Source organism: Gorilla gorilla, chromosome 5 (assembly GCF_029281585.2).
Source record: "Gorilla gorilla gorilla isolate KB3781 chromosome 5, NHGRI_mGorGor1-v2.1_pri, whole genome shotgun sequence".
Classification (NCBI taxonomy): domain Eukaryota; kingdom Metazoa; phylum Chordata; class Mammalia; order Primates; family Hominidae; genus Gorilla; species Gorilla gorilla.
In genome coordinates this window covers 123,726,931-123,733,285 of record NC_073229.2, presented here as the reverse complement: position 1 = coordinate 123,733,285, position 6,355 = coordinate 123,726,931, and the positions used below count along the sequence as shown (strand labels likewise).

Here is a 6,355-nt window from a genome sequence, read left to right as displayed (position 1 = left end):
AGTTCTGTGGGGCCCTAGACGCTTTTTTTTTTTTTTTTTGGTGTGAAACCTCTATCTATATATACAAAGGAAATAAGGAGAGAATGAAGTAGAATGGAATTAAAGCTGAAAGTTCATGTTAAAGAGAAAAACTAAGAGCATACAAACTAAAGTTACAATGCAGAGACTATGAAGCAGACAGAAAATACACAGAATGGGGAAATATTATAGGCCAGTTGGAACAGGAAAACAAGAAACACACAAAAAGAAGTATGTCTCAATTCCAGACAGTTTTCTAGTTACAATTCTAGTGCCAATCCACATTTCTTTTTTTAATGAACTGTAAATTTATGGCAGTAACTTTGCAACCAAAAAAGTTCAATTATAGTATGTAGATGTGAAAAAAATGAATAAAAACAAAGAAGAGAATTGGCCAATGCTGCAGGGATAAATAACATAATGAAAGAAGTTAGGGGAGTATCCAGTTTATAGCCAGAAAGTGAGATCCATTCTGAGCTTTAGTTTGAAAAGTACATCAAAATCAATCATTTCAGAAGACCACTAGACAGATAGACTTCCCCAGAGTTTGCAGATCTGGTCTTTATTTTTGCAGACTCAGAAACATGAGCTGCCAGATTACTAAGTCTAGTCTATCTCTTGGGTGTAAATACATTGATCAAGCTCATAGAAACTCATACATTAAAAACCCAACCAGGTGCAGTGGCTCATACCCATAAATCCCAACACTTTTGGAGGCTGAGACAGGAGGATCACTTGAACCCAGGAGTTTGAGACCAGCGTGGGCAACATAGTGAGACCCCATCTGTGAAAAAAAAAAACCTGCAAAAAACCTAATATATAATCTGTCATGAGATTAGAGTTAAAAAAAAAAAGAAAAAACAATACAAATTAATTGATTTATAAAGATAATTGCCAATTGACTAAATACTTTTTTACTGCTCATAGCATTATATTTCCATAGGCAAATTAATGTGGGAAACCAAATTATTATTGAAAGATTGCTTCATAAGTACAAAATTAGATCAATAGAAGTTGGTTGAAGTTAGTGATATCAAGTTATAACAATCTGATACATCAACTTGTACCCTAAGAACATACTTGCTGAAGAGCCTAGATACTTAAGTCTGTGGGCCAGAGCTGATTAACAATCTGAAGACACTGTAGCAGTCAAAATAATAGTCTCCAAAGATGTCCTCATCTGAATCTCCAGAACCTGTGAATATGTTATGTTACATGGCAGGGAGGAATTAAGGTTGCAGATGGAATTTAGGTTGCTAATGAGCTGAATTTAAAATAAGAAAATTATCCCAGATTATCCAGGTAGGCCCAGGGTAGTAATCACAAGGGTACTTTAAATGTGGAAGAAGAAGGTACAATTTAGAGTGACACAACATGAGAAAGACTCAACTGGCCATGGCTGGTTTTGAAGATGAAGGGAGCCATGAGCCAAGAAATGTGGGAACCTCTAGAAACTGGAAAAGGCAGGAATACAGATTATCCTCTAGATTCTTTAGAGAGGAATACAGCCCTGCTGACACCTTAATTTTAGCATAGTGAGATGCATCTACGACTTTAGGACTTTTTCTTTGTACAAGATTTTATTAAAGTTCTTTACAGAACAACATCCAGACTCCAGACACAGCTGCTAAGTAGACCCTGTTATGTTGTGGGGACTGGCTGGGACATGGCAGGTGGCTCTGGCTTCCTACCCTTCTGTTCTGAGATGGGAGTGGTGGAGAGTATCTCATCTTTGGGTTCCACGAACCCAAAGATGGGTCCCCTGCCCCTGGTTGGGCAGGGACTTCCTAGGGCTAATCTTACCAGCTGGTTCCCAGGGAAGCACGACCTTCACCTTGATGCCCAGCACACCCTGTTGGAGCAGCACATGGTGCACAGCGGTGTCAACATAGTATTAACAGGGTCCCAGCTGTGGATCATCAGGCCATTCACAAACTTCATGGATTTAGCCCTCTGTCCTCAGAGTTTCCTGGACACAATGACCTTGAAGCCTTTAGCCCCACACTCCATGATGAACCGCAGCACACCATAGCAGGCCTTCTTCACAGCAAGCCCTCCTAGGGGTTTGTAACACAGAGACTCTGCCTGGACAATGGCACATATCTCTTGTAGACGCCTTTTCAGCATAAAGCTCTACTTTACCCTCTGAAAAGCCAAACCTCTTCTGAACTACGGCAGTCAATTCCCAAATATGCCAGCCCTTCTCACCAAGAACATTCTGTGTTCTGGTGGCTAAGGTAAAGATTTCTGTCCTAGCTGGTGTAACTCAGACCTCAACTCCAGAGTAGCTATCTTCAGCCAGCTCCTGAATGAGAATTTCATTCAGTTCAGCTTTGAAGATACCATCAATGACAAACTTCCTCTTCTTGGAAAACTGCACCACCATCTTGCTGTGGCACACCAGTGAAAGGAAAGGATGACATTTAGGACTTCTGACCTCCAGAACTGTAAAATAAGGTAATTTGTTATAGCAACAATGGGAAATGAACACAGACACCCTGCCAAAATTTGATCTTTCTGACCTCTATTTATGGATTCCATAAATTTTCCTTTCACCATCTTTTAAAGCAAACTAATATAATAATTTGGTGTAAACTTTTAGTTACATCACAATCCAGGCAGGCTTCCCCAGCTGGATCACCTTGATTGGTGTTCCCCAATTATTTGGACACTTCTTGTTCTGGCAAATCTTGTATGCAGGCCATTTCTTGATCCTGGGAATCTCCAGACAATAGGATTGAAGAGATCTGGCTCTAAGATTTCTTATTGATACATTTCATTCTCTCAAAGGCCATTCTAGACTAACCAAAAATGAAAGGTGAATTCTGGAATCACTCCAAATGTCTGGGGACACCAAATCTAGGAGTGTACAGGGCAGAACAAATATCTAATGGCATGAGTAAGCTGGCATATTGTAACCCAACATATTTGATTATTGCTCCCTGCAGAATACAACTGCATTACAGTGTCAAAGGCTTGTCTTAAAAGACAGAGCATGTTCCTCCTTGTATGAAGCTAGATACAAAGAGATCTTCCTCATCTCTGAAAACAGAGTTCTTTATAGTCCATGTTATAGAGTCCAGATTTGTTCTAAATTTAAAAAAAGCTAACAGTTATTGAGCTTTTACTATGTATCAGGCACTGCTCTAATTTCATTTAAGTTCATTTAAACTTCACCACAACCCTATGACTTACCAATAATTATCCCTGTTTTACAGATGAAGAAACTGAGACTCAGAGTGACTAAGTAGTTTGACCAGGGTTAGACAACTGGTAAGCAGCAGAGCTATTATTTGAACCTCATCAGTCTAGAGACTGAGTTCTTAACTAATACACTTTATACTACAGTTTGAATATGTCCCTCAAAGTTTACATGTTGAAAACTTGATCTCCAATGTCATGATGTTGAGAGGTGGAGCCTAATGAGAAGTGATTAGGCTATGAGGCCTCTGCCCTCATGAATGGATTAATGCTGTTATCCTGGGAATGGGTTCCTTATAAAACGATGAGTTTGGCCCCGTCTTGCTCTCTCTCTCTCTGTCTTTCTCTCTCTCTCTCACCTTCTCTTTGTCCTTCTGCCATGGGATGATGTAGCAAGAAGGCCCTCACCAGATGCCAGCCCCTCAATCTTGGACTTCCCAGCCTCAAGAACCCATGAGCTAATACATTTCTGTTCATTATGTGAAAGTTGTCAAGATCAAAATGGAGTCACTTGCGTTAAAAAATAAAAATAAAAAATAGAGCCTCAAAGGGCCATGAAGGAAGGGTTCTCACAAATAAATGCCTGGTAACAAAAACTATCACAAAAGATGCTGCAAAAACCATAACATTGCACAAACACCACAGCAACCTTGCACACAAAACAGTATTTCTGTGAGGATATCTGCCCAGCAACTGCCTATCTAACCTTGGACTGGTGTCACCTTTGTAATTGATCCTTGTAGCCATGGCTAACTTATCTCAAAACAATTATGTAATCCTTTTCATTTTTTCTTTAAAACCCTTTGTGTTCCTTCACCTCCCTAAATACCCATGTAGTTTACTAAGGGTGCACATACTCCTATTGCAATGCCCTATTCCTAAATAAAGATCATTTTCTTTTAGAGAGCCTCTCTCTGTTATCTTGGTTGACAATTATAAATTACCCAGTCTGTGCTATTCTCTTATAGCACAAAACAAAGACACTTTTCCATAATTTAGAAGTGTATTCATCTTCAACAAATACAGGTATACCAGAATGAAAATAAAGGGAGGTACAGGGGATGACTACATAAAGAAGAGGATGTTTTTCACAATAAGGACTATTAATAACAAAGCAAAGTAATTATGATAATAATTTAATTAAAAATGAGAGGATTATCTCCAATAATTGTGTTTGAGAAGAAAAACTTGTACTACAAACTTGGAATAATGTGCTTATAGCGGTTTCATCAAAATGGTTCTGTTGAAGCTGTCTAGTTGGATAAAAAAGTTATTGCACTGTGAATCAGAAGAATCGGATTCCAGGTATTCTTGCCGCTATTTAACTAAGTGAGCTTGATAAAGCCACTAACCTTCTAGCTCCTAGTTTACCAGAAATAGTATTCATGCTGCTGGAGAAAGCACTGTAAGAAGAAAAAGGATAAATGCTTTCTTGTCACAGGAGATTGAACACTAGCATCAAGAATTTATTAACATTTTAAAATACTAAAAGAGTATAATTGGATTGTTTGTAACACAAAGGATAAATGCTTGAGATGATGGATACCCATTTACCCTGATGTGATTATTACTCATTGCATGCCTGTATCAAAATAGCTCATGTACCCCCATAAATATACACACCTACTATGTATCCAAAAAATGAAAAATAAAAAATTTTTTAAAAAGAATTTATTGAACACATCCCATTTGAAAAGCACAAGGTAAGTTGAAAATTGGAAGGGACAACATTAATTTATTTCATCAAGTTTAAATTAGTGGGTAGTGAGGTCTGAAAAACAATACTCCTTAAATTATAAAGAAAAGTTTAAAAAATCATCAGTGAAAAAAGGCAAATCTACTAGATAGCTTATGATCTTTTTGCATCCAGGTAAGCTGGGATATCTATGTATTTTAACAGATTTTATAAATTTCTCTATTCCACTAGAGATATCCTTGAATGAAGTTAGCTTTTGGTTCAAGTCAATTTAATTCAACCTACATTTATAGAATGCCCTCAAAAGCAATTTACTCTGAAACTAAGGAAGCCTAAGCTCCAGGCCTGTCACTTGCACAGCCCCCCATGAGCACTGGGAGCTGCTGGGCATTTGGTGGAAGCAGAAACCAGGTCACAAACAGGAAGAGGTTCTATGTAGCACTTATGGTAAATTGCCTAAAAGAGTTCACAGAAGGAAAGGACCTGAATTTCCACAGCTCTAGTAAGTTGTTGTGGCTCTTTTTGCATTCTAAATGTAGTACTCACTTTTCAACATAATTTTGTATCCGTAATGTTATATCAAAGCACATTACCCAAATTCTATCAGAGATTTATACAAAGATGAAGGATCTCACTGTTTTGTAGGAAGAAGAGTGCAGAATTAGGTATAAAACAAAATTGCGGGGCACGGTGGCTCATGCTTATAATCCCAGAACTTTGGGAGGCTGAGGTGGGTGGATTATCTGAGGTCAGGAGTTTGCGACCAGCCTGACCAACATGGTGAAACCCCATCTCTACTAAAAATACAAAAAAAAAAAAAAAAAAAAAAATTAGCTGGGCATGGTGGCAGGCACCTGTAATCCCAGCTACTTGGGAGGCTAAGGCAGGAGAATCGCCTGAAGCCATTGCACTCCAACCTGGGTGACAGAGCAAGACTCTGCCTCAAAAAAAAAAAAAAAAAAAAAAAGTGCTAGTCCAGTAATAGCAACAAAGTGCAATAGGATCGCTTAGAATAAAACATTAGTAATACTAATTCGTTGCAGTATCCTTATCTTCTGGATGATGCCAGGCTCACAAAAACAAACAAACAAAACAAACCCTGAGAGAGTTGAAGAAATCCTGAATCTGTGAAATAGCCAATGGCCTGGAGTTTCTTAAGGTAGTGCCTTTAAATATAAATATAAAGATAAATATATATATATATATATATATTTTTTTTTTTGAGATGGAGTCTCACTCTGTCGCCCAGGCTGGAGTGCAGTGGCTCGATCTCAGCTCACTGCAAGCTCCGCCTCCTGGGTTCATGCCATTCTCCTGCCTCAGCCTCCCGAGTAGCTGGGACTACAGGCACCTGCCACCACGCCCGGCTAATTTTTTGTGTTTTTAGTGGAGACGGGGTTTCACCGTGTTAGCCAGGATGGTCTCGAGCTCTTGACCTCG

At 38.7% G+C, this 6,355-nt stretch overlaps 1 pseudogene; it reads right to left on the bottom strand.

The window, feature by feature from the left end:
- Nucleotides 1–1,815: 1,815 nt before the first annotated feature.
- On the bottom strand, nt 1,816–2,421 carry LOC101128479 (small ribosomal subunit protein uS3-like; annotated as a pseudogene).
- Between the last annotated feature and the right edge of the window lie 3,934 nt (nt 2,422–6,355).